Below are 15,111 nucleotides of genomic sequence, written 5' to 3' on the forward strand. Positions count from 1 at the left end.
ATCAGTAATTAAACATAAAGGATTAATTTCAGTAAGGGTATGAGCATTATTGGCTGGAACATTACCCAGCTCCTTTTGCAGTTGATCAATATGGGTAATTTTAGTTTGAAAATTAGGCGACCGTACAAAACATGGCTTTAGTCTATTAATAGAATAGACATCCGGAAGCACCCTGCCATCCAATGTGGCAAGAACGTAATGGGTTCGATCGAGTACCTGATGGACAACCAAAGGACCACACCAATCGGCCTTGATTTTTCGTGAATTTGAGGTTAAGCTGGAAGACGAAGGCTTGAGAACATAAACCAGCTGACCCAATCCGTAAACAGGATTCTTACTCAGATTATGAGCAACACTTATGTTTTGTGATTCCTGCTGACGTTTCTGGAGATCCATTATGGTCTTCGACATATGATCAAATCTGTCCTTCAATTGGGAAATATAATCCGAATAGGAGCGACAAATGCCATCAAATTGCCAATTGAGATGAGTAAGATATTTCGGTTTACGACCAAACACTAATTCGTAAGGACAAAGACTACCTAATCGTGATGAAGAAAAGGAGTTGTATGCATAGCAGCACGTAGACACGTATCTGACCCAATCGGTTCCATATTGATTTAAGTTGACCTTTAAGAAGTCTGAAATTGACCTGATGTGTCGTTCGACTAGAAGGCTACCATGATTGGCAACACTAATCACTTTCTGACTAATACCAAGGGCTGTGCAGAGTGAAGACACTAGTTTTCCAGTGAAACTTGAAGCAGCATCAGATATGATAACTGATGGAGGACCAAATAGGCAAACAACCTTCTGAATTAAAGCTTCGCAAACTGTTTCTGCATCGACAGACTTTGTAGGAACACAAATAACAAAACGTGTTATCTCATCGCATACAACAAGAAGGTGTTTGAAACCAGAAACTGATGTGGGCATAGACTTAAAATCAATCCTTAATTTGCTGAAAACATTATATTCCTCAGGGATTCGAGGATGAAAAACTCTGGCTGTATCAGTTTTGGGCTTGAATTGTTGGCAGGTTGAACATGTATTGACATACTGTGTAATTCGCTGAAACATGTTTGGAAAATAGAATAACTTCCGTAGGGTTAAATAGGTACGAACAACACCTTGATGATTGCATAACTGGCTATCATGATACTGATGGATTAAGCCATTACACATTGATTCCGGAACGGCTAACTGAAGAGTAAAGCGATCATCATCATGTACCAGGAGGCGAAATAAAAGCTGTTCTGCTAAAATATACTCCCCTGACTGTAGTTTTAAACGTTTAGCAGCTTTACGATTGCTAGGCAAGATATCATGTGCCAGATAGTCATAAACTTGTTTGAAATAAGGAGATGTTTCCTGTTCTAAGCGAAGTTTATTCTGATCAAAAGGTAAGTTGTAATCTCTGATTATCTTACGCTTAATAACATTATAGAGTTTGGTCAGTTCAGCTTGCTTTGGAAAATGAGAAGAAACAACCTTTTCACAATTGTGAAGTAGGGGTTTGGGAGGAATACACAAGTCTATCGGAATTGAATCATCGATTCCATCCTCAGGTTTGTCAACAAGACGCTCCTCGGGACGAGTTTCTGTTGTGGATACTACTGGTCTGTGTTTACCCAAATAGGTTGTATTTTGGTGAGTGGGCACGTTAGTCGAAGAAGGGGGCTTTGATGGTTTAGCGGGGTTGATAACCTGGTTGGAAACATTCTTATGTGGGATCTGTGCCTGAGACTGGTTATCAAATGATTCTGAATCTGGGTTGAAATCAGACGTAGGAGTGGTTGGAGGTATATCTTCTTGAGATACTGAAGATGGTATGCAAACAGTTGAGGAAGCTTTAGATTTGGGAAACAGATCTGGGATAGGTATTTGTTGTTCCTTTGCATATCGACGAGTAACAGGTCGATTAACTGGCGAGAGAATGGGAAAAGCAAAGTCTGAAAAGGCAAAGGCTGTGGGGACCACTTGATCAATTTCACAATCATGAGTATCAGTGGAGCTCCTGGACAAAAAATCAGCTAATACCATCTCTGTACCTTTTTTATAACATGTTTGGAAGGAATATTGCGAAAGCTTGATGATAATCCTCTTAAGGCGTTGAGTACAAGGTTCTTTCTTAGAACTGAGAATGTGTACAATGGCAGAATGATCCACGACAGCAGTGAATTCTACTCCTTGGAGAAGGTACTGAAAATGGGTGATGTTTATTAGCAAACCAAACATTTCTAGTTCAGTGACACTGTAATTGGCACATGCTGGAGGTAATTTCTTTGAGTAATAACCTAAGATCCTTTCCTTGCCATGAATGACTTGTGTCAAATATGAGCCAGTTGCAGAACGGCTTGTATCGCTATAGAGAGTAAGATGACCTGTTGCCGTTGGAAGATACAAGACTGGTGGTGTAGTTAACAGAGATTTAACTTTCTGAAAGGCCTCTTCATGTACATTGGACCATGCAAACTTGGACTTTTTTGATGAAATGCTATGGAGAGGTTGCATTACTTCTTGTAATCTAGGAAGAAAATTGGATACGTAGTTTACAGCTCCTATGAATCGACGTACCTCTTTACTGGACTTAGGACGGATGAGATGCTGAATAGACTGACAACGATCTGCTAAAGCCTTCAGAATTACAAGTCCATCATCATTTACCTTTATGACGTGGCCCATATAGACGACCTCACGCCTGAAGAATGAGCATTTACCAGGGGAAATCTTTAAACCATTATCTATCAGGGCTTTGAAGACTGACTGAAGATGCTTACTATGATCCTGGGCATCTTTACTAAAGATAATAATATCATCATGGTGTGCAATGCAGTAATGGCGGCTGTCAGGAACTGCAGATAGGATTTTATCCATTTTTGTCTGGAAAATGGCAGGCGAGACACTTAGGCCCTGGGTTAGCCTTTTAAAATAGAAATGTCGACCGCCATGATATGATGAGATTCCAGTATATTGTTGGGCATTAGGGGCAAGGGGCAAAGAGAAAAAGGCAGATTTTAAATCCAAACAACTGAGAACTTTGGGAGAGGCATTACCTATCCGCTGTAATGTTGAAGCCAGTAAAGGGAAGGGATGATTATACCTTTTAATGCGGTTGTTTAAATGACGAAAATCGACGACAACGCGTTTCTCAGTGCTGCCTTTCTTGGGCAATACCAATATCGGAGAGGTATAAGATTGATGACCCTCGGCTATAATACCTTGCTTGACTAATTTGTCAAGTTCTGCATCAATAACTTGTTTATTGCTTTCATTTGTGTGATATGGACGAATATAAAATGGACGCGAATCAGTGACTTCTATATCTACTTCTAAATTTGGACAGTGACCTATCTCGCCGTACAAACTAAAGGCATCCTTATGTTTAGTTAGAAGCTCCAGAAACTCCTCTCTCTGAGTAGGCGACAAGATACAACCGTCAGACAAATTGATAGTCTGCTTAAGAATCTCTAACTCAGGTTTATGAGGTGAAAGAGTACTCTGAGAATGATGAGAAATTTGTTGTGAATGGTGCACAAAATCTGATGAATCACATAAAAAGAGATTGTCAGTGTTAAAATAAAATAAATGTTGAGAAGGTCTAAGATGAAGAGTCTTCTTACCGGGATTAGATATAGGTACGATGGTTTTATTGCGTTGCAATGTTGCTAATATAAACGAGGAAGATGGTGCCTTTGACACTTTCTTAAGAAGAACTTCACGATTCCGGTATATAGATGGCACGTTACCATATAAGGTTACATAACGTGTATGGCCAGGGCGAATATAAACACTGTGGGTCGGAGTAAATGATACTTCCTTAGACTTGCAATGAAATTGATTTGTATCAAATTGTAAAGACCCTTTTAACTCTGACAGGGTTTCTTGACCAAAGATTAAATCAATACCAACCAAATGTGGGGCAATATGAACTTTAACATTAAAACAAGAGCCTTGTATAAAAATTTTAACCATCATGAACGAAAAGCAAGTCAATATTTGACCATTACCCATACGAAAATTTAAACTATTTTCCAACGTATGTACAGAAAGACTTGACAGATATGAAGATGAGTTAATAACAGACTGTGATACTAAAGACTTGGATGCACCACTGTCAAACAAAATAATAACTGATTTCTTATCAGGTAAAACACCTTTACAAAAGTTAGAACGATTTAACTGAACAATAACGTCTTGGTCCGCATTTGCAGAAATGGCTTTTGTTACAAAATTGGAATTGGGGAACATTTGTGGAGCATGATTATCAAATGTTCCCGAATTCAAAAATCCTGACGAGATATGGTAGGACCATTTGGATGGGTAGGCTCGTTCTGTGACAACTGTCGATGAGAAAGATGCTCTTGACGAACGTAACAAAACTGCCAAGTATGGCCAGGATAAAGACAATAATCACAAAATATGACACGTGGTCTGGATGGATGAGGAGATTGAGTTTCAGACCGATGCTTAGAAGGAAATTGTGTTCTATATGATGAACGAGAATTATAAGGATACGGTGATCTATTGCGGAAAGTAGATTGATCCCTAAGAGGTGATTGAGTCCTATAAAATGAACGAGAATTATGTGGTGATTGAGAGCGATGAAACCTAGATTGAGAAACGTTTCTGTCTGTTGATGGGGATCTATGTAGTCGACGGTCTGACTGGACCTTCCTGACAGAACTATCGGTGTATGGGGAAGGAGTACTCAAATCCAATGTTAAATTTGAGACCTCATCCTGTAATTCAGACATACTGAAGGATACTTCTTTCACTGTTGAAGAGGGAACACTGGAACTGACATCAAAGTATCGCTGGGCCTTAGCAGCAAGGATCTCTACTGGTGTGTCATCAGAACTGACCATGATGACTGACTGCTTACAATTATTAGGTAGAACTGATATAAACTTATCTCGGATTTGAGAAGCATTATAATCCAACTGTGAAGCTAGTTTTGTAATCCTCTCTAGATTATCAATTGGAGAAAGAGAACAGTCATACTGTAAGCTAGAATATTGCGAAAACAAACCCAGAGTAGTCTTGGTAGGAGAAAACTTATTGATAAACTGTTCTTTTAGACTAGCATATGAATCGAAATCACGGTTTTCAACCCATAACCGAGCAGAACCCTTCAGTGACTGTTTAAAAAGGCGAACTACATGTTCCAAATCTCCATCCTCGGGCGATATGTCCGTTTGATATAGATAGTCCTCAAAGCTTAACGTGTGGGCCCTAGCATTGTCCCTATCAATAATATTGCCATCGAATCGATCGATCATTTTCTCCATAATGAATAACTAACTAAAGTTTACGTAAATTGATCAACGTCAAAAGGATGGTAGGGAGCTGAAAGGCAAAAAAAATGATTAATCATGTGATTTAAATAGTAATAGTAACAGTATTTACCAATTACATGTATATATATTTAGAAACTTTAACAGTTTCACAAAAATGGAATTACTAGAATGAAAATCCAAAAAAAAATGACCTATCAAAAGTGTTACACTTGATATAAAAATTATCTGACAATATTACTAATTATTAGGTTTGTAAATGTCATAGATGAAAGAAATCGAGGAACCCAATTAATAGTTCAAATGAAAACAATACAAAACTGTCTATTATATATATAATATTTGTTATTTAGCTAGAATTTACAAAAGAACAAATTTTAAAGTCTGTAATCACATGTAGGTTACAGTGAAATTGCAATGAATGTCCTGGCTGGTAAAAATAACAATTGGAACTGTTCTTTGAAATGGACGGCTTCCACAAGTCCTTTACACACTGCTTAAAACGGTCAAACACATATCCAATGGAGGACTGTCAAAGTTAAACAATTCAGTTACAAGCAATGTTGAAAAACTTAGCTAATCACTCAATCAGTTTATCTGTATTAATGGTTATGATCGAGTTGCTGTATACAGGAGATCAACACAAGTTGAAATAAAAGGCCACTGCACTACATTTAAAATGTTACCCCACTCTACTGTAGGTTAGACCTATCTATGGTGGCTATAGTAGGCATACGATACTAAGAATAATGCTGCGACAAATCACAAGTAATAATAAAATCCAATCAGCTAATGTTAGCTAGAGTAAACTATTGTAGTTACTAAGTTTTCAAGTTGATCTTCGAATTAGTCTCAACCACTAATTAGTAGTTTGAAAGTCTGACATTTCTCACACAGAAATCACTGGTACCTAATGGAACACAATTAATCTCAATTCAATCCATGAAAATCGGAGTGAAAATCAGCCATCCAATAAAAATCAGCGTCAAATACTTATATTGGGGAACTTTTTGGCATCTCCACCATGTTGTGAATGGTCAAACCCACACGTATTCAGATATTTTCATTGGAAGACATTCATAGAAACAAAAGACTTCTTTCATAGGCACATGTTTATTCACCTCCTACCAGGGGAGCTCACTCCCAAAAACATACAAGTTATCAAGTCTTACAACAGGCAATATGTAAGGGAGATAAATCATGTATCCTTAGTAGCAGGATACAGACCACAATAATACATGCTTAGAACTAATATATGGCTATACAACAATAAAACAACATCTTAGCAACTATACACAGGGACTTTTGGCTTTAAAGTTAGGCTGAAAACATCATTCAATGCTATTTATCAATTTATCATTTGAAAAAATTTATAGAAATTCTGTCGGTGCCTACTCTTTAGAATCCCAATCGCCTTACTCGTAAGACTTGGTATTTTGAATTTGCCCTACCAATAGCTGACAATTAATATGGTCAAACCTTCTATTACTTATGGGGCAGTTTTTTCGTCACTGGCTCTATATGTAAAATACACCAAATCACCCCCCAATGGTAGGGTACTATCATGCCAACCTGTCGAATTTCGAACACAAATAAAGCTGTCTCTATTTCTTTTATTTATGCGATATATTTTTGTTTTTCAGAATTTTGTAGAAGTATATGATCTTGATAAGGATCCCCATGAGTTTGAAAATATAGCAGGGATAGAAACTAATGCTCGCCCGGTCGCCCATGGCGAGTAAAAGTCAGTACGGGCGAATGAAATTCAAAATCAATTAGCCCGTGTGGCGACCGTTGTAATAATTGATAATTTGTACTTAATGAACACTGTCATGAAACTAACTTCCGAAAATCGTCGCCATTACTATTTACGTGTTTTTAATCTTTGGCTGTTCCATTTCGCCATACCGGTATGAAATCTGAGCAAGCGAGCTTGCTGATTGGTTGAAATTGTATGATAACAACCTCTGTTTACACCTCAATGAATTCTGAAGCGAAAGTCGATATAATTGAATCACATTTCAGGTTAATTATCATAAATCGCCTAACATAATCGTTGATATATATACATGAAGCAATTTAGCGAAGAACATGGATGTTAAAAGGTTTTATAACAGCGATATATTACTGGGCTAGTAATGGACAATTTACCGATGGGTTGCATGTGGGCTTTTGGTTACCATGTAACGAATGAACATTAGTGTCTTTAATAAATGGGTCAATGAAGATTCGTCTGCTACAGCTATGGTTATGGAGTTCTATACATACAAGATTTGGTATACATATTAAATCATTTAATTTCTGTTCTTTTAAAGAAAAATATAAGTACTGGAATTGATGTTGTAACATTGTAATAAAAAGTTTGAAAATATTTACAATTTTATCTGTCTTTAGAAACATATTTCTGTGTCTAATTATAGCTAGTCTTGTAAAGGGTAGTAGTAAAATTAAAATATTATTATTTTTATTACCCTTAATAACGCGAACATCAAACAACAATATTTTATTTAAATAGATAATGTTAAATCCTTCAGGGTAACAATTAATAAATATAGATATTAAATTCTTAATAAATTCTGAAACTTTTGGACAATTAGGAAATAAATGCTGCACTCGCTAACCATTCGGGAAAACAGATCATTTGAAGAGCTCCTACGACAGTTCAGGTGTAACTGTAAAACTGGGTGTCACTGTGGCACTGACTCGGTGAACTTGTAAAAACCATCGACAGGACTACAATCATATACTTGTGGTGAGTGTAAAGGATATCATAGCTGTAGCAACTCCGACATGAGTTTTTTTTTAGACAACTCTGGTGAGGAAGCTTTGATAACTTGTTTGTTTCCATCAGGGCTATGTGACCCCCCCCCCCCCCCAACACACACACACACCATCACACACACACACTCCCCCGTGACAACAGTGCATTGTTGTGCAAATGCAATCAGTCAAATGTTGTCCATAATGAGGCAGACATACTTTTATTATATTCCTTGACCATGATGAAATGGGTGTGGCAACTTGACCATAATAAAATGGGTGTGTCAACCTGACCATGATAAAATGGGTGTGGCAACTTGTTATTTCAGGTTATTGCAAATGTATTTTTGAGTTTGGAGTAAAAGTAACTATTTCAGTAATAACCGAGGCGTCTAAATTCCATATTCTATATAATGTAATATAACTGTGCCGTTCTCCTACTGTTTTTCAGCAGCCTTGACCCTGAAATTATTGGCTTAGGTACTAGTTGTATGGTCGAACCACATGTAAGGCAAAAACTTTCAGATTTAGGAGGAAAAAATAAGTTTTCCACTGATGGCGGCTGTTAATTTGCATATACATGAAATGCATTATGTAATAAAGTGATTATATTCTAAATGTGTTTATTTGCTTCCCTGGCCACGAAAACATGGGTTTAGACACAAGTTCCACCAAATTTGAACATTTGATGTCCAAGTTATAGGATAAAGACAATATGTTAATCATGACATTATGCTAATTAGCATATTACGTAATTTGAACATTTGATTGCCAAGTTATAACATAAAACATGACATTATGCTAATTAGCATATTACGTAATTTTACCCCTTTCCACCATTCTGGAACTACTCTGAAATACATCGCGGTGAAATTAATTCTGGTCTAACCCCAGATTGACTGGACTATGATAGACCGAAAACCTACATCCCTTTGTTCCCCGTACAGTACTGAGCACCCCCACCCTTTCACTATGTTTCCCGTCCAGTACTGAGACGCTGCCCCAGACGCTGCCCCCCTCCCCCAATCAAGGGATCAATAACAGAAGTAGTAGTCAATAGTTAAGTGTGTTTATACGATGCTTGTGATTTGTGCCAGATAATCCCGTGACCTACCGTCATAACGAATAGTTGGTAGATTTCCAACAATCGTTCACAGGGAATGATGCACATCGGACGGACTGGAGTGACGACAATATACAACCACATTTCAATGATGGTCTTTAATAATTAGAAGGACATAGTTTTAATCAGGATAAAAGTAGTCTGATTATTTACGTCTTGTAATGTCAGTTATTTTAATAATTTCAATGATGGTGTATAAAAATTAGAAGGAACATTGACCATAAGTTATTAGTTTTAATCAGAATAAAAGAAACCTAATTATTTACGTCTTGTAATGTCAGTTATTTTATTAATTGTTACTTGAATTGTAAAGTTTCTATGATGATCAATTTAAAGCTCTTGTGAATGTGTTTAAATCAATTTATTCTGACACCGCACCCAGTTATTTAAAAGAACTCTTTGATTTCTATACTCCCCAGCGATCCAACCTTCGTTCTTCAAGTGATCGTAGCATATTGAGGATCCCCAAATATAATAAGCGTTCTGGTGAATATGCTTTCTCCGTCAAAGCAGCAAAAATGTGGAATGATCTTCCAAAAACTCTTAGAGAGTCCTCTTCCATCCAAAGCTTTAAGACTAACTTAAAAACCTACTTATTTCAAAAATGTTTTTGAACTGTTTTGTTGTGAATGCGCTTAGAAACACTCATGTGTAATGAAGCGCTATATAAATCGAACAATAATAATAATAATAATAATCTCTTACAGTCAATAAGATTAGTAACACAGGTAGAACTACCAGGTTTAACAGTCCCATTACATTCTTTAACTACAGACTGTCTATCATCTGTTTTATTTATAACTTTATATATGACGTCAACATTACATGACGTAATACTTTTATCTTCTACGTCATTCAGGATTAATACAAGTAGTTTAACACATTGATACGCCATGTAAAACCTGAAACTACGTGTTGTTTACCATTATACCAATCTTTATAACCTGACACAGTATCCACATTAAAAACATCTTCAATCATATTCTGATAACAACTTACAATTTTACCAAGTTGATTAGTTAACAAAGTTTTATCCATCTCTACTACTTCAAATGTTGAATATCTTACATCAGGTATATCCAATTTTCTACAACAACTTTCATCTTTCTCCTGTCTAACTTTAGGTAATCTTTGTAGAACTTCAACAACAGACGAATCTTCTAAAACATGCACTGAATATTTAACACTAGCTTTTAAATCTTCGGTTAGTCTTTTAATGTCCTCCATTAATTTCCCCAATTTGGATTCTCCTTGTTCACTAGTTTTATATATTTCCTTTTTAACATTTTCTCCAATTTTACGAAATTCGGAGCAGATTTTATCCACCTGTGCATCTACTTTGTCACATTCTGTTTTTGTGCAGTTTTTTACTTCAATCAATTTACTATTTAAATTATCATAATGTTTCTGAAAATTGGTAATTTGTTTTTCTAAATCATCATTCAGAGTTTTTAGGTCTTGTCTGATATTTTGTCTGACTTCATCCTTCTGTAAATCTAACAAATTATGTCCTTGTCAGGCTCTCTGTCCTGCATCACTGACAAGGGAGAACCATGCCAGAAAATCTGGATGAACTTTCTCAACCAATGCAGGGATAGCAGGTCCTATACATACAATAATGTAATGAATAGCTGACATTGACAATTATTATGGTAGCAAGATTATCTTGTCAAAACTTCAAACACTCATAACTTAGAATAAATCAAGTTGACTGAAATCTACTATATTCTTTTTTCATTATCTAATTTTGAATTATTATTGCAAAAACTACCAGATCAAGGTAGTTATTAGAATATGTCTTGTCTAGCCAATCAGGAGCTGTTATGTCTTGTCTAGCCAATCAGGAGCTGTTATGTCTTGTCCAGCCAATCAAGGGCTGTTATGTCTTGTTTAGCCAATCAGGAGCTGGTATGTCTTGTCTAGCCAATCGAGAGCTGTTATGTCTTGAGCAAAAATGTAATTAACCAATAACATTGACATTTAAAAGTCAGGTTTCAAACAGATTGGGAAATGGATACGGAAGTAGTCCAAATTGGAAAAAAAATAAAAATGTAATTTGAATAAGATTAGAAAATGTTAGAATGCTTTGGCAACTGTTACTGAATCTGTAGAAAATGGAGGGGCCACCATAAATACATAAATACGATACACCATAAATAAGATTTGATGAATCGAGTTACGTAATTCATTCTATGAATTTCATTCTTCATTTGTTCAAGTGACGTGATACTCGTGACTATCACTTACCACTACAAATTCGCTTAAACTATAGACAAGATTAACCAGGCACTTTAACAGCCAGGAATTCGGGGACTTATGAAAGTTTGTATTTCTTCGAAAGGATGCCACAAAAATTCAAAGAGATTTTCACCCCAAATTAACCACTTTTATTCACTTAAATATATCTGGAACTGCTCCTTCAAATGAGTGATGAATAATGTGAAATATTTACATGTGAATACATCAAGTCCTAAAAATGTTTGTACAAATAGAGCACCCTGTCCATAAATAAATAGACATCTTCCACCATGTTGAACACACCTCAGTCATAAAATCATCAGGTTTAGTTTACTTTTATACATAGGACTAGTCCATTGATTTAATATATTAAATACAGGATCAGGACCAGAATAAAATACTCAGTGCCATGGAAATACAACAAACAGCTACATATGGACTTTTTCTTTCACCTGAAAAACACAGTAAAATATCTTGATTATGTAATATAAACACAGTAAAATATCTTTATTATGTAAAATAATTTAATACCGGAAATGAAAATGGGGTTTAACATCTGTCTAGGTTAATGTATATATACGCCATTCAGTACGCCATGGAAGGAAATTTGCCCTGAGAGCTGCCTTTGTGTCTACTCTTCATCAAATTCTAACTTTCAAGGGTTCTTTAACATGCACAACTGGTCTTCAGGGTTTTCACACCATCCAAACAACTAGATGTTGTTTTCTTGTGTCGTCCACAAGTTCTTCCTAGTATTAATGATTATTATACAAAGTGCAAATCAAGAGTCACTTAATTAATAGAGCATCCATAAGATTTCTTAAAGTGATCAGACTCTACAGTAAAGAGAGGTTTTAAAGTCCACTCGACACAAACTAGGTCATTTCGGGACTAACATATGGTTCAATTTTATTTCAATAGTTTGCTTGCACATAGAGGCTTTGAGCTGTTGAAGGAAACCGGTAACAACCCAAAAGGATGAACAGACGTCCTTACTCCTTGTCACATACATGTACAAGTGTGGGCCTATAAACTCTGTTTTGGCATATTTTACGAGGTTAAACTAAAACATCACACTGACATATTGGGATATGTACAGGTTTTATGCAGATAGAATCTTAACTAATCCTAACTCTTGTAAAAAGTCTAACACTTTACCATATAAACCCAGTTGGGCAAACTTGTAATGTAATAACTGACAAAGGTAAAATTCGATCTAATATCCTAATAATTGTTGTAAATAAATAGGGCCTACTATGTAAAAAAACAATGGGGAGGGGGGGCGGATAAGAACTTGACACATTAGCAGACCTTATCACATTTAAACACTGTGGACGATGGATGGGTTGAGGGTGACAGCAATAGAGAGAGAGAGAGAGAGAGAGAGAGAGAGAGGGAGGGATGTAGACCATGGATGGGTTGAGGGTGACAGCAATAGAGAGAGAGAGAGAGAGAGAGAGAGAGAGAGAGGGAGGGATGTAGACCATGGATGGGTTGAGGGTGACAGCAATAGAGAGAGATAGAGAGAGAGAGGGAGGGAGAGAGGGAGGGATGTAGACCATGGATGGGTTGAGGGTGACAGCAATAGAGAGAGATAGAGAGAGAGAGGGAGGGATGTGGACCATGGATGGGTTGAGGGTGACAGCAATAGAGAGAGATAGAGAGAGAGAGAGAGATGTAGACCATGGATGGGTTGAGGGTGACAGCAATAGAGAGAGAGAGGGAGGGATGTAGACCATGGATGGGTTGAGGGTGACAGCAATAGAGAGAGATAGAGAGAGAGAGAGGGAGGGATGTAGACCATGGATGGGTTGAGGGTGACAGCAATAGAGAGAGATAGAGAGAGAGAGGGAGGGATGTGGACCATGGATGGGTTGAGGGTGACAGCAATAGAGAGAGATAGAGAGAGAGAGAGAGATGTAGACCATGGATGGGTTGAGGGTGACAGCAATAGAGAGAGAGAGGGAGGGATGTAGACCATGGATGGGTTGAGGGTGACAGCAATAGAGAGAGATAGAGAGAGAGAGAGGGAGGGATGTAGACCATGGATGGGTTGAGGGTGACAGCAATAGAGAGAGATAGAGAGAGAGAGAGGGAGGGATGTGGACCATGGATGGGTTGAGGGTGACAGCAATAGAGAGAGATAGAGAGAGAGAGAGGGAGGGATGTAGACCATGGATGGGTTGAGGGTGACAGCAATAGAGAGAGATAGAGAGAGAGAGAGGGAGATGTAGACGATGGATGGGTTGAGGGTGACAGCAATAGAGAGAGAGAGAGAGGGAGGGAGATGTAGACGATGGATGGGTTGAGGGTGACAGCAATAGAGAGAGAGAGAGAGAGAGAGATGTAGACCATGGATGGGTTGAGGATGACCTGAGAAAATAGACATATGGACGTGTTGATCAGGGTGATGACAATGGGCATGTAGATTTCAATATAGAGACTTACCTATTCTTGCAAATTTCCAAAATATTCCTAGGAAGCTGAAATAAGAATTAGATGATGCCTACAATGATTTTAAAGCATTCATGTAAAAATTACAGTAAACACTTATAAACAAACAAAAAAAATATTATTAAATTTGCAAGAGAGAGAAATGGTGTTTAAGGTCCACTCACATAAACTAGGTCATTTCGGGACCAACATATAGTTCAATTTTATTTCAATAATTCGCTTGCGCATAGGGGTCTTTAGCAGTGGAAGGAAACCGGAGGACCCGCAGAAAACCCACAAGGTTGGACAGGCGACCCTACTCCTTGTACAACACCGAAGAATCGAAAACATTCGGCCATCCAACTCGCCTATAAACATTGCAAAGTTACCGAGGAAATGGGGTCTTATTGTTCCACTCCTAATGGGTTAATAAAAACAGCCAGGTATATGATATACTGTGTGCCATGAGGACAATTTTGCTGGGACAGCGGCACTACGGCCTACTCTTATTTCGATTTTCCAACTGTCAAGGGTTCTTTTTTTTACATGCACGCCAGTGTGTACATGGGATCTCGGTTTCTCATCCCTTACATGCACGCCAGTGTCTACATGAAACCTCCAAGGTCCCATCCGAACAACTATACGTTGCCCACTGTCTTACATCACTGACAATAGATCTATTGAGAGTACTCACCCTGTTTTATTTCTATCAATTATACTAGGTATAATAGATCTCAGGTAAGTACAGGTACATATCAATAATAATAAAACCGTTAATAAACTCTGGAAATTAAACAAGGCCGACTGAAAAAAAAAGAAAAGATTCACTGATTAGTAGAATATTTTGAGTCACTTGTATACAAATACTTTATTAAGGTACACCTGTTAGTGACACCTGTAACGGATACCTGTCAGGTATATATATAATAACATATAATAACTTGTGACAATGTCTGTGACAGGTGTGCTGTATGTCCAGGTATTGTTATAATCATGCACTGTGCTATGTGTTAAATTGTTCCAGGACAGCGGTGCTATGATTTGTATCTGTCAAATTTCAAATGATCTTTATGTGCTACCATATTGTTCCATCTGAACGACTCGACGGTTGTTCTTACCAAACATTTTTATCCTGCAACACAAGCTGGGGATCTTTCACCAGTAACAACTAAATATACATTAGTAGACTAAACTTTTGGTATGTGTAGGATATAAACAGCATGGGGATATACTCTGCTAGGGGATAAACGATATATACTG

The 15,111-nt window shown here is 37.3% G+C and overlaps 1 long non-coding RNA gene across 1 annotated transcript; it reads right to left on the reverse strand.

The window, feature by feature from the left end:
• Positions 1-13,864: 13,864 nt before the first annotated feature.
• LOC130013078 (uncharacterized) lies at positions 13,865-14,648 on the reverse strand. The gene is made up of 2 exons (XR_008788396.1): positions 14,546-14,648; positions 13,865-13,901 (listed from the first exon to the last, which is right to left on the reverse strand). It is a non-coding gene; the product is annotated as an uncharacterized LOC130013078 (long non-coding RNA).
• Positions 14,649-15,111: the final 463 nt, after the last annotated feature.

Source organism: Patella vulgata, chromosome 6 (assembly GCF_932274485.2).
Source record: "Patella vulgata chromosome 6, xgPatVulg1.2, whole genome shotgun sequence".
NCBI classification, from domain to species: Eukaryota; Metazoa; Mollusca; class Gastropoda; family Patellidae; genus Patella; species Patella vulgata.